The sequence below is a fragment of the Capsicum annuum genome, chromosome 12, assembly GCF_002878395.1.
Source record: "Capsicum annuum cultivar UCD-10X-F1 chromosome 12, UCD10Xv1.1, whole genome shotgun sequence".
In the NCBI taxonomy this organism is placed as follows: domain Eukaryota; kingdom Viridiplantae; phylum Streptophyta; class Magnoliopsida; order Solanales; family Solanaceae; genus Capsicum; species Capsicum annuum.
In genome coordinates, this window is record NC_061122.1 from 218,837,639 (window position 1) to 218,865,132 (window position 27,494).

The following is a 27,494-nucleotide window of genomic DNA, read 5'->3' on the forward strand; positions in this document are numbered from 1 at the left end:
CCTTTTTTATTCCATAAGGCCTATATCTTTCAGATTATGTTATTTATTTTGGTTTAGGTCCACTGGGGCCTTGTCCCAGTTTCAGACAGTTGTCATTTTCAGATGTAGTAGATATTTCGCAGCCTGATTCAGATGTTGTGTAGTTGATATTGGATTTCAATTTTTATAGTTTAATTGAACTCATAGTATAACCACGTTTCCATAATGATTTACAATTCCGTATCTTCTATTATAACTTATGAATATTATGCATGATTACCAGAGAGAGAAGGGCGTCCGAGTTTGGGATGCTCGTCACGGCCAGGGCCCCGGTTCGGGTCGTGACGGAGATCCTATTAAATGCATTTGAAAAAATTGTAAATTACATATTATGTACTTTTATGTTTTCTTTTTAACAAATTACTATCAATTATTATAAGCAAATCAAAATAAGTAGTCCGTTACATTTTAGTGTTGGGACATAAGAGTAAAGAATATGATCAACTAATTAATAGTCACATCAAAATGAAAAAATCAAAGTGAAGGGATTTGTGTGAAATTTTTACGGTGAGACTCATGCAAGCACTTCAAAAATTTTAATTATCCTTTTATGGAGTAAATTGAGAAAATTAAGTGGGAGGTGACAAAAAAGTCTTCAAATTAAAAATAGTGACAACTTTGACTATTTAAATTGTGATTAAGTTAATTGGGGTGTAAAGTGTAATTTTTAAAAACTTTTAAATTTTTTAAAAAATCCTCCAACTCCAAATTTCAAATTTTAGAGTTTTCCCCTTTTTCTTATCTTTCAATTTTTCTTCTTCTTTTTCTTTCTCCCCATCTTCTTCTTCTTATTTTGTTGTCTCTCTCTAGATTTTCCTCTTCTTCCATCTTCTCTTCTTCTTTTTCTTTCTCTTTTCATTTTGTCTTTTCTTTTTTAATTTTCATGATTTTTTTAAAAAAGAATTGAAAAGTTTGAAAAGAATTTTTTTGATTTCTTTTAAAAATGAATGAATAAATAATCTAGCAAATTCAGCAACTACGAGAGTTGCTTCAACAACTACGGTAATTACTGTAACAACTACTATTAGTTGTTGTGTTACAGTAATTATCGAAGTTGTTATAGCTATTATCGAAGTTGTTGCAGCAACAATCGAAGTTGTTGCACAACTATAGATGTTGCTACAACAACTACCACAACTTCGACTTCGACTGTTACTGCAGCAACTTCGAATATTGCTGTAGCAATTTCGATACTTACTTAATTTCTGAAAAAAGATCTGATTGGAGAAGGAACCCACGAAAAAGTGATATTTATGATAAAAATAGAGGTGGTGGTGTTAGTGGTGATTCTGAATGAGAAGATGACATTTGTTGTGGTGTTGATAGCGATGGTGGTAGAGAAGAAAGAAGAAAAATAGGCAATAGTTATGTAGAGGGAGGAAATAATGGTGAATCTGGAAGAGGTGACAATAGTAGTGATAGTGATAGTGGAGGAAGAGGAAGTGGCAGCGGTGGGTGACAACAAAAAGGGTGTGGAGGAGGAGTGGTGGTGATGGTGTAGGGATCTTTGTGTAAATATAGGATAGGAATCTTTGTGTAAATAATAAAAATTGCGGGTTTTAAAATTAATGTCATTAACACTAATCTTAAAATTGTCACATCTACTCAAAATTTAAGATTTTCTTTGCATTCGGTATATCATAATAATATGATAAATTACTCTATTTATTGAGTTTGTCTTCGTATTTTTAATTGTTTGACTAATCGATTAATTCTCTTAAAATTTTTTATTATAATATTCAGTTTCTGATAACTTACATATTGTTTAATTAATTCAATTGATAAATATAAAAATTAAATATCATATAATTTTTGTATCAATTAAAGTACTTATATTTTATAACTTTTATTAACACAACTGTCAATATAACATTATTTATACAAATTTTGACAATAATTATTCAATGACATAATTAAAAAGATTTTATTTTAAATCTATTCAAAGAATTAAATTTTTTTTTTTTAAAAAATAATATCATACATGTTTTTCTATTTTATGTGTTTTGAAGAATTTATCTTGTTTATCACTCTTTTTTGATGCACCTTTTTAACAGATGAATGCAATATTATGAAATGTTTCATAAAAATATCAACCAATTTTTTTTTTTTTATGAAAATAGTCTTCATTAGGTAGTCTGATCTATTAAATAATTGATATTCTTTCATGAAGTAATTTATAAGGAAAATTGGGTTGTGCACATATAAAAAGGGTAAAGATATGATTAATATATTATATATTCATTTAAATTAAAATTAAGAACTAATTAAGGTTGCCACAACATTTTTTCGATGGGATTATTGTAAAATCCGTCCATAGTACTTTTGTTATGGTCGGAGCAAAGTTAAATGACTTTTGTGTAATAAAAGAAAGAAAAGTGACTTTTGTGTAATAGATACAAAGCTAAGTGACCATGGATAAAATTTACTCTTCTTTTATGCAAGTAGCTAAACGTAGATGCAACTCGAAAACAACAAATTTAACTGAATTCAATAATTTTGAATATGCAACATAGATATAGAATATGTAGATGTGAAAAAAAATCACTAATCCTATAATATTAAAATTACGAGAAAACTTAGACAATAAAATGCGTGGAGAAAGTAAATAGCAAATACAAGAGTTTTATATAGAAACTCCTTGTTCAACGGAGAAAAACCACTACCTACATTCAGGATTTCTAAGATCCACTATATTCAAATAAACTTCTTGAATACAGACTCTAAACTCCAAGGATTAAACTCCTAATCCTTAATCTTCTAGTAATAACTCTATTACGAGAAGACACAAGCAGTAACTCTATTGTTTCAACCTGCAGCTAACTCTAATTGAACACCACAGGCTAACTCTACCTTAAGAATCACCTAAATCTAGATGATTACAAAAAAATCAGGTTTACACCACAACCCCTACTAACAATCATGCAAGCAACAGTAGGCAAACGTTTAAGAACACCTTACAAAGACTCAAATACAACAAGGAAATAAAATACAACATGATGAGCTATCAGTTTTCTGTTGCAAAAGGAGTCTTTGATTTCAGCTTCAGAGAGATATTTAGTTGTTGGAATATGAAAGCATTGGTCGTCTTGTTGGAGAAGATGATCAATATATATGTATGACACAAGAAAATCTAGGAGGGATCTCATTGCTTAAAACAAAAAGGTGGAAATAGATTTTTCACCAACTTTTGTACTTTATGCCAGCTGTGACAATTAATCGTGATAGTGACAGGTGAGCCCAACCTGTTTTCTGAATAGTAGCAGTTTGTCATTAGATAAACTCCAAGAAACAGGTCCCAACATGCTATTTGTCAATCATCAAAACTAAGGACTTAACAAGATGTTTTGTTTATTTCTAGAACTCATGTTATTATGTTTGTTTCTTACAAAGAGGAAGCACCAAGAGTGGGTAAAGGTGATTACTTTATCAAATTTTGTTTCTTCCTCTTCATATGTCCGACTGTCGAACAAAATGATTGAAGGAAGACTCATGTAATATTTATAGTATAAGTAAAAACAGGATTGAGAAAATAATATGTGCATATTTTGACTAGTGGCGCATCACAATTTGGTAAAATAAGTCAAAATCCTCCTCTCGAAGTGGAACAAGCAATCAAAAAAGCACATATTTTTTGATGACATACCCATTCCCTCAACTAATGTGAACAGTAGAAATAGCCTTGTACATTGTTGAGTAGAATGAAAGATATTCCCTTTTTTGCCCAATTGATTCGATTACACTTTTCTCTTTATCTTTTTCCATGGATAATGAAGATTGATCCGGATTCATGGTTGCTATCTTTTCATCATCTGCTTTATGGAATTACACTTGGAAGTCGAAAGATTAATGTGTATAATGTTGGTGAAACTTTGATTATTCAAATGTGAGAAATTCCTGGAGAGTAAATTTTGATGCGACTTAGAAAAGAATAAATGCATTGCTGACTTTAGACATAGCTCTATCTCATCCTTGGCAGATGTCAATACTAATCTATCAAATGTTCTTGTACAACTCTTTGTGTTAGCACTTTTCTGATAGTTATCTTTTGTAGTCCTGTTGGGTGTACGCATGTCATAACCCAACTTTTCAGGTCATGATGGCGCCTACCATAACCCACCAGTAGGCAAACAAGCCTGTAGTCTGGAAAGGCTAGTAACAGACTACTCAATAACATAAGGAAAAGAATGTGGAATATATGAAATAAAGATCAATAAATAGAAGAATCCCAAAACCTTGTGGTATCAGTACAAGAGCTTCTAAACATAATAAGAGTACAAAAGTGATATATCAAGGAGAAATACACTGATTCAACTTACCTCTGAATACAACATAGAAGATAGTCTAATACATAGGAGAGAGATAAGTAATACTCCGAACGTCAGGAGCTCACTCTAAGTCTCTGAATCAAGGCTACTCTGCACGATGCACACATCGACGGTGATAACCCATACTATGATCTGTAGGCTGCAGAGGTGTAGTATGAGTTCCAAACAAATGGGACTCAGTAGGCAACTGCCAACTGAGCTCCAAAGATAAAGTAGATATATACAACATATAAACAGAATGGAAACTATAACTAAGAGTCCATAAATCATGTAATAAGTCAATGAGAATAACAAGGGACAACTATCCTATTCATGTCCAAAAGTCTAACATAATAAGACTAAGGAAGTATCAAGGAGAGCTATCCTATTATAGCTACATTGAATATATGCTAATGCTATACCGTATATCCTAGGTCAATATACAAATAAAGAGCGAAAGAAAGATATATTATAATATACAAGGCGAAGGAACAACTATACAATATGAACAACGAAGGAAGGGATATCCAATAGTACCATGGCTTCATATAGCTATATATATACACACACACACACACACATACATATATATAATACATATAAACAGAAGGTCATCTCAAACATAACCTAGATCATCATGTTCTCATTTTAAGACGCCATTATAATACTATCATTATTTACATACTATCATACTCGAGGATTCTAATCCACATGGCTAGACATGAAATACTCATGCATAATAATGAAATCATAAGATAGAAGAGGCCAAGGACATACCTTAAATCCCGATACCAGATTAATGACCAATCTGTTATAGCTAGCCATAATAATGATCATAACAATATTAGTAACAACGTTAATAACTGACTACTCCAGACAACCAAATACCTAGACGAGCCTATGCATGCCCCTACCACCCCAGGATCGGAAGGTTCAATCAACATATAATAACATAAGACATATCCTTTACTCGTATCTATGGAACCGTCCCATACCAGCTGATTAATATAGGTGCATATAGGTAATAGGCAATGCACATACAAGAGTGAATGCAAAGTATACCATCAACATCATAACTCATAATAGCTATCCTTATCCGGACCATCATCATCATTATAATCTACCTCCGTCCTTACCGAGAATCAATATCATCTCAATAGTACCCTCCAAACTCGAACCAGATATCAATATCATCACAATATCCTCTAGCCTTGTCGGGTATCAATATCATCTCAATAGTATTCTCCAAACTCAAATCGGGTATCAATATAATCTCAATAATATTCTCCGAACTCGGAACGGGTATAAATATCATCCTAATATCCTTTGGTCTTGCCTAGTATCAATATGTCAACACAATATCCTCTAGTCTTGCCAGGTATTAATATATCATCGTAACTATCAACATATAAATATAGACATATAATAGGTGTTCAGATGTAAACCGATACACTTATAACCATAATCATAATATCGCAAAGATAACTATCTTATCATTATATTCTATCTGCTCATTATTAACTAGCCAAGACTCATTATCATACCGCTAGTTTACTAGTCATCACATGATCTCTAGTTATCAATCTAACCGATTCTTCACATAATCATTAATCATGGAATAACAACTAACTACTAATCAATAATTAGCCAAACCTAAAGTCTAGTCAAGGTTCACCATTAAACCATAATCGCCATCTATTCACTATTCATCATTTATCAACTAAACATCTTTTATTAACTAACACCAATCAATATCTAATACTGTTTACTAGCTAATCCTCATTATTAACTAGTCCTCGTTATTAGCTAGTAAGAATCAGTAACTAGGAATCATTATCACTAGCATCCCTTAACACTTAGCAATGTTGACCACATTATCCTCACTTAACAACTAATCGGCATTATAACTTGTTATCAATAGCCACATATCACTACCATTGATAAACCCAACTTCATAGCCACATATCAACTCTAGTCGTTAGCTACCATATTACTAAGCAAGGCTCATTAACTAATGTATTTAGAATTTTAAGAATCAAGTACTAGAGTCACCTAATACACAACTAGTTACCACGTAGCTTATACCATAATTATGAAGAACAGTCATAAGATCGCATTTAGCTAGAATCACATCAATAACCGATAAAATAATCATGAATGTATCGAATCTATGCATGCCATCACCAGTATTCAATCAGTGAAATCATAAGCATCATACCACACCTTCCTCCGTCCCATACTGGAGAGATGTGTATACGGACACACACATATTTATTTATGAACTGTAGCCACACCCTCAACAAGGATAAATACTCCCGAATGTCCAATCAATATCATCTATCAACCCTTGTCCCAATAATATATCCAAAATAATCACAATATCATCATCACGGCCTTCATCCCATATCATATCCGAAACTCATCTCTATAATCTTATTTATAAGTCATAGTATATCTCTAATCCTCTCACATCTAGGAGACATCTCGCATATATGAGGTATAATATCAACAAGCATATAATCATCTGTCACATAGGAGACATAATATCAATAAGCATGACGCGACTATAAGTCATTTCATATGTAAAGGTCATTCATCATTACGGTGAGGAATATCACCTCTCTAGGCCGACTATCATATCTAAATAGAGGTAGTATGTCTATAGGCCCAACATCACATCTAAGAGGAAAATTATCTCTAAGGACCCAACGTCATGTCTAAGAGAAAACAATATCTCTATGAGCCAAATATCAAGTCTAAGATGAAATGACATATTTATGGGTCAAGTATAAAGTCTAAGAGGAAATAACATCTCTATGGGCCAAGTATCAAGTCTAAGAGGAATTAACATCTCTATGGGCCCATTTTATCACATCATTTCTATAAGAAACAACATAGTTATAACTCATAAGTCACAATCCAGGGAAAATCATTACAATATACCGAGTCACAAAGTAACCTTATACTAAGGTTTACTAGTCTCAACTATGTCTAACATTTGTAGCTAATTCCACAATGACTAACACAAGTCTAGGCCTAAGTGGACCGGACAATCCTACTTCTAAACCTCAATTTTCTTAATTAGGTACACAATGTCCCAAACTAGACTAAGATATCTAGTTCAATTTCTAGATGTCAAGTAAGCCACATACAAGCCTAAGATAGAAACTTTAACTAGAAATAAGGGCACTTGAGTCAATTCTATCCAAATTACGATTCCAAGAATACCACACTAGACCAATAAGATCAAATATACTAATCATGTTTCCAATACTAAGACCACATCCATAATCTAGCAATGTATCAAATCTATGATACAATTCAATCTAAACTAGGGAGAAGACAATAGGAGTCCATAAGGTTATAAACATACTATCTTACGGGTCCAAGACCATTATCTAATTTCCAAAAACATCAATAATCAAGGCTAATATATCTTACTCATAATCAATTCTAACATTTATATCCACACAAAATACATATCATACATTATCTATGAAGGAAAGTGGATAATACGAGTCTAACGATATCCATATTTCACTATTGTGCTTAGGATTCAAAAATGACACCAAAAACCCCAAGTGGCTCCCACGTATGGAAATTGCATTTACGAGGTCAACCCAATGCTCATGCATCACCAAGAAATCATAACCCTCAATTAATGGGTGAAAAGAAACCAAATTTAGGGCTAAATCAAGGCCTAAGCTAAATTGAGGTTTTAGGTCAAGAACTAAGAAATTCACCAATAAAGTGATAAAATCTTACTTTAATCCGGATGATAATCATGATAAAAGATATTTACCAAGCTTCCTAGACACCCACAAGACTCAATTATTAGTTATCATACACATTTAGGGTTCTAGGCTCTAAAAAATGAGTCGAAACTGGTGAAAAATGCGGCCTATAGGGTACTTAAATAGAGTTTGGAACCAAACTATGCCACCAAACTAAACATGTACCAGAATATGTCATATATTTTAAAAAGTATCAAACTATACTTAACTCACATTTTTTGTGAGTTATGCACAAATTTTGTAATGGCAGACTACAAACATCATCAGATTTTTTGGAAAATGCATAACTCACAAAAATTGTGAGTTATCCATTTTTATTTTAACATAACTCACAATTTTTGTGAGTTATGCATTTTATTTTAACATAACTTACAAAAATTGTGAGTAATCCATTATTATTTTAACATAACTCACTGTTTTTGTGAGTTATCCATTTTTATTTTAGAGAAAAGACATCTTTTCCACCCCGAACTTGTCCTTCAAACTCACTTTAGCACTTAAACTAAACTTCTGTTTATTTACCCCTCTTAACATCTTTAAAAGGTATTATTAATTTCACCCTTCAAAACTGAATACCACTCTCATACCGGAGAGTGTGTTACACTCGCCCACACATCAGCGCCACGTTAATGTCACGCAAGCAAAATATTTTTTAAATATATATAAAATAAAAATAAATATATATAAATATTATATATATATATATAAATAATTTTTATATATAAATAAAAAAATACAACAACCCCCATCACTTTCATCTTCTTCAAACCTGCAGATTATATACACATAGGAGGAGAAACCATGAACAAGAAATTCGAGGAGGGGCCATGAACAGACCTAGCTCTAATTAGGTCCTCCACTTCCATTTTCCCACCAATCCTCCCAAACTCAGCACCTCTGCTGGCTCGGCAACCACCATCGTCGTCACCACCACGACGGCTGCTACCACCAAAATTACACTAAAGAATTTCATAAAGATTCTTGAAAAAAGGTAAAATATGTATTAAAATGTATAAATTATGTAAATTTAAGTACATCCCAATTCAAGAAACGCTAAGAAGATTAAATTTTTGTAAAAAAAATTGATGAACAAGAACAACAACAATGTCCATTGATGCAAAATCGACCCCCACATCCCTTGATTTCACCCGTGAACACCAGAAACAACATTTAAAATACTCCGTCCATCACTGGAATTCACTGTTCTGGTGAACCATGCTGAAAGCTTTTCAATGAATTTTTTTTCTTTATCAAATGAAAAATTAACTTGAATTAATTTGCGTAAATTCAACAATTGACTAAATACAACTACATGATCACAAAAACACATCAATACACAAAATCTCAAATTCAAATTCATTCACATTAACCAAAACCCAAAATCCCAAAGCTCTCAAATCTTCAATCTTCTACTCAAAATGTCTACAGAAATGGCATAAACAATTCCAAATTCAGAAATGGCATAGATGATATTCACATGACATGAAATTCTTGGCCAAGAACCAAACTTGTTCATCAATCTTGAAGCCTTTTTGATTGTCAAAAAATGAAATTTTGAATCAATTAGGACTTGATAGGAAGGTGATTACGAAGAAACGGGATGGAGGTATGAAGAAGATGAAGAAATGGAGTGTTGGGGTGCGGTGGGAGTGGGGGTGGGGGTGGGGACAGGGAAGGGGAGTGATGAAGAAGATGAAAATGTCTTCATGAAGAAAACATGCCCTTTCTTGATTTTCTTTTAATTTTAGCGATAAAGTGACCCTTTTTAAATAATAATAGCAATAAAGTGGCCCTTTTAAAAAAAAAAAAATTCACTCGCTTTTTTTTTGCCACGTCAGCCATAGGGGTGAGTTGAATTCACTTGAAAGTTTTTAAGGGAGGTAAGTAAACGAAAGTTAAGTTTAAGTGCTAAAGTGAGTTTGGAGGACAAGTTCAGGGGAGAAAAGATGTCTTTTTTCTTTATTTTAACATAACTCACAAAAATTTGTGAGTTATTCATTTTAACATTAAACAATGAAAAACGTTTTCGATCTTCTATTTAACATATAACTCATAAAAGTATATAACTCACCTTTTTTGCAGTGACCTTACCATAAACATCTAGTTAACGAGGGGACAATATAGTCATGTTATGCAATAATTGTAATTAACGAGGAGGCAATATAGTTATATTATGCTATAAATTGTAATTAATTAAAGCTTAGATAGGTTAATTTAGTGCTTATATTTGGTAAGCCCGTTAGTTTTTTCTTATTTTAACCATATGGCTTGAAAAGTGTCGGTAGATTTTAATTTGTTTCTTTTTATAATTTTGAGTATCTTATTATTTTTAAGAAAAAATTATATATATATATATATATATATATTATAAGGTAATTTTACCTTATTACATAAAATTTCATATTGGAAAAGAAATTACAAAAATCTCAAAGCAATTACTTAAATCCCTACATATTTTACTTTATGTCTCCTATCCCTTATACATCCCAAACCACCGTATTTTGCTTCAAATTTTGCTCCATATTTTCTCCTAAAACATTGATAACGTGATTTGGGACTTTCAAATTTCTTTCACTTATCAAGCATCAACTGATCAAGTAATTAACTTCATCACTTTCTTCATTCAAATAAAAAATTATTCAAATTTTTTCTTTGTTGCATACGTAGTTCTCAAATTCCCTCCGCCCTACACCCACTAGACTAAACTTCCCGCGATACACAATATATTGAACTGTCGTCTTTGCTTCTGATACTGATAAGGTAAACATCAGAAAAAAATCAAAACCAATCTCAGCCTCGGCTTTCTATTAAGGTTTGTACATCCGTTAATTCAAAATCCCTCAGCTAATTCAGCCTCCTTTTTCCGGCACATAAGCTTTTGTTAATTTTATGGTCACATTATACTTTAGATATTAACATTATACAAAATTTACGTTAGCTATTACTTGTATATGTTGTTGGTTTTATGGTCACATTATACTTTAGATATTTATATTATACATTACAAAGTTTACATTAGCTATTACTTTTATACGTTGTTGGTTTTATGGTCATACTATACTTTAGATATTTACATTATAAATTAGAAAAATTACATTAGATATTAGTCTTCATGACATCCTTATAATATGTATAAGGTTATATTATACATTTAAAAAACTTATATCTTACATTAGTTTTCATGAAAAAAAGTTGGCATGATAAGGTCACTGCAAAAAAAGGTGAGTTATATACTTTTATGAGTTATATATTACATAAAAGATCGAAAACGTTTTTCATTGTTTAATGTTAAAATGAATAACTCACAATTTTTGTGAGTTATGTTAAAATAAAAATGGATAACTCACAAAAATTGTGAGTTATGTTAAAATAAGAATGGATAACTAACAATTTTTGTGAGTTATGTTAAAATAAAATGCATAACTCACAAAAATTGTGACTTATGTTAAAATAAGAATGGATAACTCACAATTTTTGTGAGTTAAACATTTTTAAAAAAATCTGACGACGTTTATAGTCTGCTGTTAAAAAATTTGTGCATAACTCACAAAAATGTGAGTTAAGCATAGTTTGGTACTTTTTTAAATATATGTCATATTTTAGTACTTTTTTTTAGATGGGTGGCATAGTCTGGTTTCGGACTTGCTTAAATATCCAAACCAGCTTTGGAGATGCCACAGTCTCTGTCTGGGCCACCAGCAAAGTCAAAAACTAATTTTTGACCCTCGAAACTCATTTGAAATTCAAAATATATGATTCAATAGTGAAATTTGAGTGTAAATCATATTTTAAATTTATTGAAATCATCAAAACTTTCATCTAAGATCGTTTCGGTAAAAAGTGGGGCCCACACCTAGTTTCGTTTTTCATAAATTCCGCTCAATAGCCCGAAATAAGTTTGAGAGCCTTGGGACCTAAACCAAAGGTCTCCCTAGACTATAATTGACATTTCGGACGAGATGACAAAGTCAGATTTTCAATCTGAGATTGTTTTGATCAAATGTGGGTCCCATATCCATTCTTTCAAATTTTCAATAGGTCGAAATAAGCTCGAATGCATTGGGATCCGAACCAAAGGTCTACCTAGACTCTCGAATGCATTGGGATCCAAACCAAAGGTCTACCTAGACTAAAATCAATATTCAGATCTGCTGGCGTAGTCAGAATTTGCATCCAAGATCATTTCACTGAAGTTTTCAATCATGGCCATTTGGAACCAGTGAAGACTTCTAAACAGGGAATTGACTCTAAAAATCAAACAAACTGCCCGGTAACCGAACCGTCGGTCCCAGCAAGTCACAAATGACTTGGGACAACTATGGAGAAGCTCAAACGCTAAAGATAAGCATAAATATGAAAAATGACCTGAAGGGTCATTACGACGCAATCTTATATGGTGAACAGTCAAGAAAGCCTTCCTGTATGTGAGTTCCTCCAAGCCAGGCATATGCTTATCGTTTTGATGTTCTCTATTCAGAGTTTGTTACTGGACAACAGAAAAGTAGATGCAAAAACACTGAGTACTCTGAAAGCTTAGTTTACATTGTAAGTTGTGATCTAGTTCTTAAATTTACTTTGGCATAATACATAAATATGGCCCTAAACTTGACACCAAATTATAATTTTGACCTTAAAATTTGACAGTACACAAATAGGACCTTTAACTATTCAAAACTACACAAATATGACCTCCGATCTTACATGGCAAAACGCATGTTCAACACGCAAAACTGGGCGCGTCCATCTTAAAATCTAAGGGCATAATACATAAATATGACCCTAAACTTGACACCAAATTATAACTTTGACCTTAAACTTTGACAGTGCACAAATATGACCTTTAACTATTCCAAACTGCACAAATATAACCTTTAAATGACTTTTCACTATTATTTTTTCATTATTTTTGGCTCAAAGATGAAAATGGGATCTAATTTCTTTTGTCATTGCGGGAAAAGAACAATATTGAAGATTTATTAATTAGGTAAGTCAGCCTCATACGAAAAAATCGCACGGGTATGTATATATATAATAAAGCAAAGGGCGAATTTATGTTATATAATATATCTAAATATAATTTATTTAAATATTAAATTAAAGATGAAACTATACTAATAATAAAAAATTATAGTTTTAATAAAACGTTATTAAATTAACGTTATTAAGGATAGTAGTAGTAGTATATTAAATTAACGTTCTAAAATTAACGTTATTAAAATGTTAGTATTGAATTAACGTTATCAAAACGTTATTAAATTAACGCAGGGGTGGACCTACGTGGTTGCCATGGGGTTCACCCGAACTCCCTTGGTAATAAAATTACGTTGTATATATAAGGTAGAAATTCTATATTTATGTACGTATATTAATGTTGAACCACATGAACCAGACACTTAGATAGCTCAGTGGTGTTATTTTCTCTTCTTGGGCGCTTCCTTCAGCCTACTGTACGGGTTTGATCCCTGCTAGTGATTTGTTTTTTAAAATTAAAAAAAAACTAGGTTCTTCGCCATAGAAATAAATAAATAAATAAATAAAAATAATAATAAAAACGACGTCGTTTTAATACAAAAAGAAAAACTTTGACAGTGCACAAATATGACCTTTAACTATTCAAAATTGCACAAATATGACCTCCCTCCAAGTTAGTCCTTTTAACGACGTGGCACCGTGTGATTGGATGAGCTTTCCACGTAGGAGCGAGTGAAACTCACGCATTGGGGTTGCAAAATCGAAGGTCATATTTGTTCAGGTTTTGAATAGTTAAACGTCGTATTTGTGCACTATCAAAGTTTAAGGTCAAAGTTATAATTTGATGTCAAGTTTAGCATCATATTTATGTATTATGCCATTTACTTTCAATACTTGCCTACTGTACACAAGTGCAGCAAGAATCTTTGGCCCGTTGGTTTAGCTGTTGTTGTATATTGGATTAGACAGGCATGGCAGCATTTTCTACATTCCAGAATAGAGGAATTGCTTGACCTATGGCATTGCAGATGCCAGTCCTCCCTTTATAGATGAGAAAAACGTGGAGCTTCAAGACCCTTGGGATAACCCCATCTTACCCAATATAGAAGGTGATTCGACTTCGATTGCCAGCATTTCTCACAGTTCTTTCAAATGCTGATGATGTGTCAGTGGCTTCAAACTGAGAAATAACATAAATCTGTGATAGAAGTGAATCTGTGCATCTCTAGTAGCTTCCGCCTCATGGTCCACTTGGCACACTCTGGAAGCAGATGTTTCATTTGCAACAAGTTGCTTATATCACTCTAATGATGAAGTACTTACACAAATCTATGGGGCAGTTTATCATTGTTACATAAGTAGATACCAGGAAGAGAAATCGGATATATTTGAATGCACATGGTTTTAATGAGAAATAGAAAATCTAAAGGGTTTTTTATTTTTTCTAAAAATAATGAATGAGGTCTTAATTTTTACACATTCAGAATAAATTTTGTATATCCCTGAGATTGTTGGTTCTGGAACTCGGATTTATCTATTAGTCATTTCACTATGCTTGTTACGTTTTGTTTCATGAAGATTCTTGAAAGTATCTGATCCGTCATGAATGTAGAATGTAGTCATCTAAAACTGGTTGTAGTCATCCATGGCTGCTTGTCATTCTGTTTTGGCTGTTCTTTCAAAGAACAAATAAAAAGCAATAAATTCAACTCCACATGTCTTAATCAAACAACTACATTTAATCCTTTCTGTGGTTATGTAACTTTCAACCCCCCTTGTAATCACCCATCTTATATTCTTCATTGTTTCTAGACTAAGAAAACCTAAACTGAAGATGTTCTGATCCATAAGATAAAAAAGATCATATTTCATACTAGACGATGCTTACCTCATGTAACATCATAAGGTGTTCAACAGCAAATAGACACAATTTGCATTGTGCAAAAGCTAATGATTTTGCACATCTCCCTACTTTCATTCTTCAAAGCAGGTTGACACATGGATGATAACACTAAGCAAACAATTTGCATAACTGTTCTGTCCCAAATCAATCAGTTGTTATTAGAAATATTTCCAATAACAAGGGGACTTGTTATTACTCCTAAAAAAAAAAAATAAAAAAAAATAATCAACCATCTCCCTATAGACAATTAATGATAAAGGAGGAACAAACAACAAGAACAAATCGCCAACTTCCTGTTGCCAATTTACAAGAAGAAAATGGATTACCATGTTTTCGCCAGGTTGCAACGTGCATGATGAAAGAATATAAGCATCGAACAAGAGTTAATAACTCAAATGGTCACTCAACTGTGGACTTTTATCTCAGAAAATCACTCAATTATGAACTTTTATCCTATAAAGTCACTCTCAACTTTAATCTTTACTTCAAAAGCCACTTAACTATCACATTTTTGCTAAAAAAATCACTCAACCCATTTAATTATTTTTTAAAAAATAAATTTGTTTATGTGGAATTTCTATTTAAAAATAAAATTTTAAAAAATAAAAAGTATTTCTTTAATGATCGTTTTATCCATATTGCCCTAATTTAATATCTTTCCCTCCTCTTTCTCATTTTTTTTCTTCTTTTCACTTTTTCCCATAATTTTTTTGATAAATCACACATTATAATGTAAAAATTGACAATCAAAATTGTACGAAATCGAATTACTACCATATTATATTTATATTGTATTTTTATTTTGTCTTAAAAAAAAAAAGAAAATAACAATAAAGAGGAACAAACGAAGAGAAAATAAAATAAACTAAAATATCCTGCACTTCCCTTATTCTCCTTTTAAAATACTTTATACATTTATTTTATTTCTCTTCTTTTGCCCTCTTTATTTTTTTCTTTTTTAAAAACAAAATAAGAATAAAATACAAATATAAAATATGATAGTAATTCGATTTAGTACAATTTTAATGTCAATTCCTAGATTATAATGTGTGATTTATGAAAAACATTATGGGAAGAAAGTGAAAAGAAGTAGAAAAATGAGAAAGGAGAGACAGAGATATTAATTTAAGGAAATATAGATAACATTGTAAAGGAACATTTTTTATTTTTTTTAAATTTATTTTTAAATAGAAATTTTACATAAGCAAATTCTATTTTTTTAAAATTATTAAATAGCTTGAATGACTTTTTGAATCAAAATGTGATAATTGGGAGACTTTTTAAGTAAAGATCTGACTTTCTGAGATAGAAATGCATAGTTGGTTGACTTTTAAGGTAAAAGAGCAAAGTTTGAGTTATTAACTCCATCAAAGAACAATGTTATCAGGTCTTCCCAGAGGCACAAAATTGTTGTGTTTTGAAAAGCCTTTCACTGACATGATATTCATGGAATGACTTTCTATGTATGAACAACTTACTGAAAACCATCTATGACATGTGAATCAACCGGACAAGCCCAATAAAATAAAAAGTGGATCCACAGGTAGAGCAATGTTGTTTTCAAAGTTAACGTTCTTTCTATATAGAACTCTGAACTTGGTACAATAAATTGTTACAAAAACAAAAAATATACTATATTCATATGATTCATGAACAAAAGTGGAATTAACAAACACCCAAGGAAGGTACGTACCATTTTCACTTGACCAGAAGCGAAAAAACCCATCACCAGAGTGATCATGCGAATTTGATGAATTGATCTGAGCAGCAGAATCACTGGCATCAACATGACTGGAATCATTGATTTGCGGTGATAGCTCGCCAATAGGGATGGTACTGTTTTCTTCAGGATTATCTTGAACAACAGACTCTTTGAGATGAAGTGCATACTCCAGACTCCACAGCACATCACCCATTGATGGCCTATCTTCACCAGACAAAGCTAAGCATTTCACTGCTGTTTCTCCAAACTTCCTAAGGGAATCTGGTCTTATTTTTCCCAAAAGATAGGGATCTATGATTCGTTCGAGCTGTCCCTTCAGCTGCCACTTCCTTGCCCATTCAGCTAAGCTGACCTACTGCCCCGGAAGAGATTGATCTATGGCAGGCCTAGCACAAAGAACTTCGAATAAAGCAACACCAAAAGAATGAACATCAGATTTTTGTGTCAATTGTCCCCTTATTCAATATTCATTGTCAATGTATCCCAAAGTTCCTTTCACGACTGTGCAAACACGGGTTTGATCAAACCTATGTATTGTCTTGGAGAGACCAAAATCAGTAATTTTGGCCACAAAATTCTCATCAAGCAATATGTTTGTAGACTTAACATCACAATGTATAACTGAGTTAGTATGAAGGTAGTGCAGACCTGTGGCTGCCCCGATGCATATCTCCAGCCTCTGCTCCCAGCTCATCCTTGGTATATTGGACCCATACAAATGGCTCCTGAGGGTACTATTCTCAAGGTACTCATAAACCATACACATCTCATCTCTTTCCTCACAGTATCCAATCAATGAAACCAGATAAGGATGGTGGAACTGTGAGAGAATCTCAATCTCTGTATCGAACTCTGCAAGACCTTGTTGGGACTCAGGCTTACACCTTTTCAAGGCCACCTTTGTGCCATCAGACAAAACACCCCTATAAACCTTTCCAAAGCCACCCTTTCCAATGACCAGACTATCATTAAAGTTGTTAGTTGCTTCCTGCAAAGCTACAAAAGGAATTCGACCACTTCCAACAGGAATGTGATAACTAGCATTACTTATGGAGGTTGTTTCCTTTGAATGCTTGCTACCCATGGCGAGTATACAAAAGAGAAGCTTGAGGAAGCTGTAGTTTTACCAGAATAGTGGAGATTGATAGAGGAGAGGACTGAAAAGTTTTTACCCGTTCAACAGATTTTGGACAGGTGTTGATTTATTGTCTCTTCGGGAAACTCAGAGATGATTAACTAAATCATTAATGTATTTTATTGACTGAAACAAATCACCAATTATGAGTAGATATTTAATGTTTCCAGTTAGAGAAATGAAGTTTTGATGATTGACGTATGAATGAAACATGTTATTGGTCCACACATGTGAAGCCAATAGAAGTGACGGGCAAGGTTCATGATAAAATAATGGTTGAAGTCAGAAGTGGATAAGCAAGAAAATTCAGATATGCTTTCAACATTTATCACCTGAAGAAAAGAAGTTGAGAAGAAGATAAACACAACAATTGAAGTTGAGCTAATAAAGAAATCCTACAAAGACAAGGAGACACAATACAACAAGGAGTGTAACTAACTGATAGAGTCCTATTGAAGAAAGAAGATTACAACATCTAAAGGACTCCATCAGAGTTGGCTTAAAAAGAAGAAAGGACTTCAAAGAGTTTCACTGATGCACTGATAAGAAAAGGAACAATCAGCAAATTAGTTCAACAGCTTGAAGAAGTCATAAGTTGAACCTATTCCTTAGAGTTAAAGAGTCATAAACCTTGTGTAGTAGGACTGGTTCACGAGTTGTAAAGAATTTTAATTCTAGTCTTAGTGAAGTATAAACTGAGTTAGGATTAGTGTCTTTAAGTTGGGGAACTTGAAGACTTGGGAACACTTATCTTGGGAAGATTTGTGTTATTGTTGTAATAGGAGTTAAAGTTTAATTCCTAGTTTGCAAGTGCCTTGTAATTTATTGATTGTTGAGGCTCAAGAGTTTTAGTGAAGTTGGGATTAAATCCTGTAGAGGTACATGTCATGTTTTTTATACCTCTTTGAGTCGGGTGTTTTCCATGTAAAAATATTGTCTCTCTATTATTCTGCTTGAGTGAACCACATTAGCTTACTTGTTTCACTGATAGGAAACTATTAGGGTAAAATAACAAAATCAGTAGGGTACACATTCTAACAAGTGGTATTAGAGCGAGGTTGTCTTAAATAAGGTTAGCACCTAAGAAAAGATCACTATGATGAATTTCACACCACCTACTGGACACAGTGAAGGTCAATCAACCACTAGACCTCTACCTTTTGACGGTTCTCACTTCATCTGGTGGAAAGCCAGAATAAAAATGTTCATTCACGGGGAAGACTATGAGTTGTAGGGAAGGATCACCGATGGCCCTACTATTCCAATAAAGCTGGTTGATGGCAAACAAGTCAAGAAAGTGAGAAGTGAATTTACTGCTAATGACTTGGTATCTTTAAAGAAGAATGCTAAGGTAAAGAACATCTTGGTCTATGGACTTGGTCCAGCTGAGTACAATAGAATGTCAAACTATACCACTGCTAAGAAACTCTGGGATGCCCTGTTCAATGCATATGAGGACACCTCTCAAGTAAGGAAGTTCAGAATTTTCCTTCTCTTTACTGAATATGAGGCTTTTAAGATGAAGGAAAATGAATCACTTCATGAAATAATGACAAGACTCATTGCCTTAACAAATGAATTGACCTCTTTGGGAAAAGACATACTTGTTTAGGAACAAGTTGAAAAGGTGTTAAGGATATTGACAAAGTCTAAATGGGATGTCAAGGTCATTACCATTATGGAGGCAAAGGATCATACTTAAATGACACTAGATGAATTAGTAGGAAATCTTAAGAATTATGAGATACAGATTGATGGAATCAAGAAAGAAGTGGCAGCTCTTGAGAAAACCTTTTCTTTGAAGGCATCAGACAGTAATGAAGAAGTTGAACAAGAACAAGCTGCCTTCATAACTAACAAATTCAGCAAATTTTTATAAAAGAAAAAAGAAACAGGCAGAAAGAAAAGTTCTAATGACAACCTTAATGGATGCTACAAGTGTGGTAAGACTGATCATCAGATCAGAGACTGTCCTGTCTGGAAAATAGAATGGAGAAAGGAAAGAGCTAAAAAAGAATTAAAAGACAAGGTCAAGAAGAGGGAGAAGGAAGAATATGCTATGGTAGCCACTTAGGGATCTGATTCAGATGAGTCATAAGATGAAAAAATTGATGAAACTCCACTCATGGTTGTTGGAGATTCAGACTTGGAAGAAGAAGATAGTACTTCTGAGGTAAATATTCTTTAGCTTAAAGAAAAATTGAACTTATTTTGTAAAGAAAAACTTGTGACCTTGATGAGTGCTTTAATTGATGATTTACAAGAATTGACTTTTGATAGGGATGAGTTGTTAAACAGCCTTGCAAGCCTTAAATTTGTTTTCATTGATTTAGAAGCTTGCAACAATACTGTTAAAAATTAAAACAACACTCATATGGAACAGGTTGTACAACTTGATTCTGCGAATGTTACCCTCAAAACTGAAGTCCTAAACTTGGCACTTATTGAAAAAGGAAAAAAGGGTAAAATTAAAGAACAGGAAAGTGCTGAAGTTCAGTTAATCAAGTACAAATAGGTGTATAGTGATGCAAAAAGAAATGATGAGCAAATTGAGCCATGAAATCACTAAACTAAAATTGATCTTGAAATAGCAAACAGATGGATAAATTCCTTTAGAATTGTCCATAAACTGAGTGAGAGAAGTCACAGTGAAAAAGTTGGGCTAGATTTTTACAAAAGCCTTGATGCTACTCAAGATTTGGGATATATTTGTAGTAATACTGGGTATCCAACTACTGAATGTCTAGTTGCTATAAAAAGCAGATCTAGAAGTATAAATCTGGCAAATAAACTGGCTCAGATCAATAAAAGGAAAACCAAACCTGTGCAAAGAAATAGGTTCTGTAACATTTCGCCTTCATGGACTAAAAGAAATCTGATTCTTCTATTTACTCATAAAAAGGACCCAATCTTGTCTGGGTTCCTAAATCTAACCCCTGACTTACTTTTACAGATGGGAGTGAAAGGAAGAAAAAAACATTGGTACTTGATTAGTGCTTGCACAAGACACATGACTGGTGATAAGAAAAATTCCTTTCACTCTCCAAAATAAGTAGGGGTGGAGTTTTATTTGGTGATGGCAAAAAGGGAATCATTACTGGAGTTGGAAAGATTGGAATATCTAAATCAAGGGCATTGAAGGATGTCTACCTTGTGGAGAGATTAAAGCACAACCTACTTAGCATATCATAACTGTGTGATAAAGGTAGCAAAGTCATTTTTACTTCTGCAGGAGTCAAAGTCAAAAGGATGGACACCAAGGAGGTTGTGCTCATTGCAAGAAGATATAGGAATATGTACAAAGTTGATATAATGACAATACCAGGAACAAAGCTGACCTGTTTGAGTGCTATAGAAAATGATCCCCTCCTTTGACACGGGAGACTTGGGCATGTAAGTCTGAAATAATTAAACAAACTTCTTTTAAAGATATGGAATTGGGTTTGCCTAAAACCAAATTCAAGGAAGAAAAGATTTGTAGTGCCTGTGTAAGGGGAAGCATTTAAAGTCTTCTTTCAAGTCAAAGAACCATGTCAGCACAAATAAGTGCCTTAAACTGATCCATATGGATTTGTGTGGACCAACGAGACTTCAAAGCAGATATAGAAAAGGTATATTTTTGTGATTATTGATGATTATTCCAGATTTATCTGGACATTGTTTCTATCTTCCAAAGAAGATGCCTCTGATGTCTTTTCTATATCATCAAGAAAATTGAAAAGAAACTGGGCATTTCCCTAATTTCAAAAAGATCCGACTATGGTACAAAATTTGAGAATGCCAAGTTTTTAGAATTCTATGCTGCAAATGGTATAGATAACAATTTTTATGCTCCCAGTACACCTTACAAAAATGGAGTAGTATAAAGGAAAAATAGGGCCCTGGAAGATATGGCCAGAACAATGATGCTTGTCGGAAATCTTGCAAAAAACCTTTGGGCTAAGGCAATCAGTACTGTTGCATCTATCATAAATAGATGCATGATCAAACCTATTCTAGAGAAGACTCCCTATGAGTTACTAAAAGGAAGAAAACCAAATATTTCTCATTTTAGAACATTTGGTTGTAAAAGTTTCACATAATAATTGAAAAAATTTGATGCTAAAAGTGATAAGGGAATCTTCCTAGGATATTAACATCATAGTAAAGCTTATAGAGTTCTAAATAACAGAACAAATTGTGTTGAAAAACCTGTGCATATAGTATTTCATGAATCCTGTGCTAAGACTAACTTGCAGGAAGAAAGTGATTCTGAGGAACAGGTTGCTTAATATGGTCCATCAACTGAAGGTACCAAATATGGAGGCTCCTCGATAGGGGGAACTGACTCTAGAGGTATACTGATAGGGGGGACTGATTCACCCAATACTTCAGCTCAAAACAATTACAGTAATCCTAGTGGCTCACAAGGATTAGTTCCAAAGGATACAAGTATCTAGGATCTCATCCTATTGAAAATATGCTCACCGATCTTACTTTTAGGATCACTACAAGGTCTGGGTTGAGGAGAATGTGTGATTTCAAAGCATTTCTATCAGAAGTTGAACCAAAGAAGGTAAATGAAGCACTTTTTGATACTCATTGGATCATAGCCATGCAAGAGGAGTTAAATCATTTTGAAAGAAGCAAGGTGTACCACTTAGTTCCTTCTCTAAAAGACATGACAATGATTGGAACTAAGTGGGTGTATAGAAACAAGGTTGATAAACATGGAGCATTTACAAAGAACAAGGCAAGATTGGTAGTCCGAGGATACAATCAAGAAGAAGGCATAAATTTTGTTGAGACCTTTGCTCCTGTAGCTAGAATTAAAGCAATAAAGCTTCTTGTAGCTTTTACTGCTTATATGGAATTCATTCTCTATCAAATCGATGTTAAGAGTGCTTTTTTGAATGGAATTTCAAAGAAAATGTGTATGTTAAACAACCACCAGAATTTGAAAGTAAGGAGTTTCCTGATTATGTGTACAGGCTTGATAAAGCTTTGTATAGACTGAAACAAGCTCCAAGAGCTTGGTATAAAAGATTATCAAAATTGCTTTTGGAGCATGGTCATATTAGATGTAAAATTGACAACACTTTTTTCTTAAAAACTAATGGAAAAGATTTGTTGGTGGGGCAGGTATATGTTTATGATATTATCTTTGGCTCCACAAACATGAACATGACACATAACTTTGCAAAACTCATGAGTTATGAATTTTAGATGAGTATGATGGGGGAGCTAAATTTTTTCTTAGGATTGCAAATCAAACAAACAGCCTCTGGAACCATGATCCATCAACAACAGTTTGTCAAGGAACTTCTTATAATATTTTTCATGGAAGAAGCAAAAGAGACAACACGACAATAGCCACTGCCACAAAGCTAGATATGGAAGAAACAGGTCCTGATGTGGTGCAAAAACTATATAGAGGGATGATAAGATCATTAATTTATCTCATGACAAGCAGATCGGATATTGTGTTCATTTTGGGATTATGTGCAAGGTTCCAAGCAAATCCTAAAGAATCTCATTTGAAATTTCTGAAGAGAATCTTTCGACATCTCAAAATAACAAGTGATCTTGGCCTATGGTATCCTAAAGATAGTAATTTTAATTTGGTGGGTTATTCTGATGCTGACTATGCAGGCTATTTGGTGGACAGGAAAAGCACCATAGGCATGGAACACTTCCTTGGATCATGTTTAATTACCTGGCCCACTAAGAAACAAAACTCAGTAGCTCTATCTACCGCTGAGGCTGAGTATGTTGCTGCTAGATCTTGTTATGCTCAGTTGTTGTAGATTAAACAACAACTCATGGATTTTCATGTGGATGTCGGATGTGTTCTTATCTTTGGTGATAATACAAGTGCTTTAATATTGCAAAGAATCCTATACAATGTAAAAGAACTAAACATATTGATAGTAGACATCACTTTCTTAGAAATAATGTTGAAAAAGGTCTTATATCAATCATGTTTTATTCTACTGAAGATCAAATTGCTGATATATTCACTAAGGTATTAAGTAGGAAAAACTTTGAAAACAATAGGTTAGCCTTGGTGATGATTAAGATTGCATAAATCTCCCTCAATGATTGACTAGAAAAGTTGATGTGTTCATGTGTTCTTGTTGATTAATCCAGTCTTGCACATTTAGTTGTGTGTCCTAATTCCAAAATTTTGAGTGACCTACTTTCATGTATTTAGTTTTTACAGTGATGCTGGAATACTTAAGCAATTTTATTCATGATTTTCAAGAGTTCAGGTATGATTACTAGTTTACCTTAAAATGTATAAAAAGAAACAGGTCTGCGCTTCTGGTCCTTTAATTTTTCTAAACCACCAAAACCCCAAGAGTCCAACTTTTTTAAAAAGCTGCCACAATAATCCCATCACCACTGTAACTCTTTATCATTATCACTGCTACATAGCAAATACATTCCATTTACGTTTCAACTTTATTTCCCCTTCTTATATTCGTTCCTTTCCCCTTCTTTCCATACTCATTCACCATTCCATAAGCAAGAACAACTTCGTGTTCTTTCTTAACCATGGTATCCTCTTTTTCTATTCCATCATCTAACTTCTTTGTCTCTCCTTCCATAGCTATCATTCTTTATCCCACTGCCAACACAACACCTCTCATTCCACCTACCATTTCAATTAAATTATCTGATTTCATCGTCTGAAAAAATTTTAAAAACCTTTTTTCTCAATTGTTCTCCAATCCTCAGTTCTCTCCTAATCCCACTTCATCAACTCCTGTTCCTCTCCAAATCATTAACGCCGATGATATTCCAATTGCAAAATTAATTCCCAGAAAATCACGATCTTAATCAAAGAGAAAACATTTATCCTTTCCCATTATTATTTAGGACCATGACCTTTCTGAGCCTTGTCCTTTGGTGCCATGTATTAGAACTCCTCACGCTCGCTAGTAAACAAATAGGAAGAGGTATCTCTAGCTAAAGATCTTTGAGCTAGCAAGAGAAAACGTGTGGCTAGACCTGCTCCTCCTCCCCCATCTTCCTCTTAGGATGTATTGCTTTGCTTTGTGCACAAAGGGAAAATTGTGAAATGCACTATTCTAAAACCCTCTTCCTTTCGTAAGTTAAAGACCACTCCTTCCTCAAAGTATTCCTTCTCTTTCAAGTCCACTCCACCAAAATCCTCCTCTCATTCCATGAAACAGGCCAACAAAACTTTTCTTCTAATTCCTCTGATTCTGAGTCACCTCTTGATGCTCCTGTTGAGCTAAATCTAGATTTTTAGCTTTATGACTCACCTACAAATCTTGGCTCTCCTACTGATCATGTTCTGCACTTTTAGTAGTGCAAGTTGACTAGATGATGAGTTGTTAGTAGTTTTGGGGGTCCTGATATGGGAGTCTTGTTAACAAAATTAGAGGCCGAGGGATGGTCACACTTGTTTCTTCAAGGTGACTTCTAACATAATGTCACAACCTAAACTGAGGCCCTGGATGTAACAAAAATCCCAAACCATGAAGGCCCGAGTGCCCCTTTCTTTCTGGAAATCATGCACAACATTTATATACTTGAATAAATATGGAAATAGATAATAAAGATAGTAACATGGTCAAATAACTTAGTTCAGTGGAATAATATGAAACTTGAGTTCACAATATTCAACAAAATATTAGTCACGGATCTGCAAAATCTCTAACACTGTGAAGGTCAACATCTATCTAAAGATTGGGATAGGGAACCCAGTCAGACCGTAAAACAAAAGAAATAACGAAGTTTAATCACCAGGCCTTTCGGAATAGAGAAGGCTCTCTAACTGCAATTTCTAACGCACGAATCTACTGTTGAATGAAACCCTAGTACTATGTCTCAGATCCTGAAATATGGGGGGGTCAATACAGATGTACTGGTATGGAAACAACTCAAAATAACATGTTTTATACAAAAATAGATGAGATCATATCGTAATAACACTGAATATTATGTAAATAAAATACATAGGCATATTTAATAATTTCAGAACAGTTCTTGAAAACCTTGACTCACTCTTTGTCATTCTTCTGAGCTATATGGTTGTAACGCTCCAAGTCTGTACCCCGGAGCTACACGGTGCTCATAATCCTAAAGGACCACAAGCTAACCCATGACTGGTACCTGCTATAATAACTGTGTAATAAATACTATAATTATTGCGGAAATAGGCGGAACATATGCCATAAGGTTCTAATATGTAAATAAATCTGAAGGCAATATCAAAATACCAAAACTAAATAGAAATACTGAAAAACTAAACAACTGCATGAAAATACTCTAGTATGAAAATCCTCTAACTGCCTGAACTATGGAGTTGATGGGACAATCCCCCATCTAACTCCATCAATTGAAATAAAAATGAAGTAATATAAATAATAAGTAGGTCCTCTAACTATGAAGACTCACCACTACTCAAAAAGCCAAGAATCTAAACTGCTAAGGGTGCTTTGGAGCCCATGCGTCTGAACCTATGATATAAGACATTATTGTGCAAAGAAAAAAAATATGCGTCAGTACTTTGAATGTACTGGTATGCTCAGTGAGGTAGGCTGAAATGCATGGGTTCACATGCATGCACAATAATAACTGAATAACATGAGTATGACTTAGTAAGATTACATACATGAATACATAGACTATAACTGAGATCATGCTAATACTGAGTACTAAATCTGAATATTGATAACTGATATTTGAGTTCACAAATACTATATTACTAATTATCTAGATGACTGTATCTATTCTAAATACTGGAGAACCATACTGAGTTTCGTACTGAGCTGAGTGACTATGTCTGATAGTCCTGAATCTGTAGAACTGAACTGAGTTCTATTCTATGACTGAGACTGAACTGAGACTATGGGAAGTAATCATCTAACCGACATGTCCCTTCTCTATATAATTTGGGGTCCAACCTATAACCCCAGTTAGAAAGGTGTCAATACCGTGCCATGGGTAAGGACAAGTGTTGAGTCACCTTTATCTGGAAGGTACTCTAAATGAGAATGGTGGTACCCACCCTTAATTGGTAGGTTGATGTATCAACCTACGGTGGCTACGTAGTTCTTGAATGCAAAGACTACTTCTAAGAATTACACCCTCTATTGGTAGGCGAGTCCTAATCCTTGGGTTCACTCGGTGCTGAATCTTACTTCCAACTGAATAGACGCTGGACTGAATTCTAAATTGTACTAGGCTAGACTGAACTGTTATTGATTGTACTATATAACTAAACTGAACTGATTCTAAGTTCATTGAGTTTTCCTAAGTTCTGTAATTGACTGAATTCTACTGATCGAGACCTGACTGATTCTACTCTGTGATTGACCATAGTTCTAGGCAAATAGCTAAATTATCGGGTATTAGATACCCCCAGGACTCGATCGCACAAACTTAAAAGACATGGCATAATTCTTGAGACATGGTAACTAACTACTTAGTCATCATTCATTCATTTGGGCATTCAAGCAAACAGTTGCATACATCTAAACATGATGTAATTTTACTATTCAACTCACATAGACAATTCATCAAACTCTTGTGGGTTATAATATATGCACGTAATGCTAAAACAACATGTAGGCAATGTGATTCAATTCCAATTACCTAATTCTAAGAGTAA

The 27,494-nt window shown here is 33.6% G+C and overlaps 1 pseudogene; it reads right to left on the reverse strand.

Annotated features, from left to right (window-relative positions):
• Positions 1-1,105: 1,105 nt before the first annotated feature.
• LOC107848906 lies at positions 1,106-17,818 on the reverse strand (annotated as a pseudogene).
• Between the last annotated feature and the right edge of the window lie 9,676 nt (positions 17,819-27,494).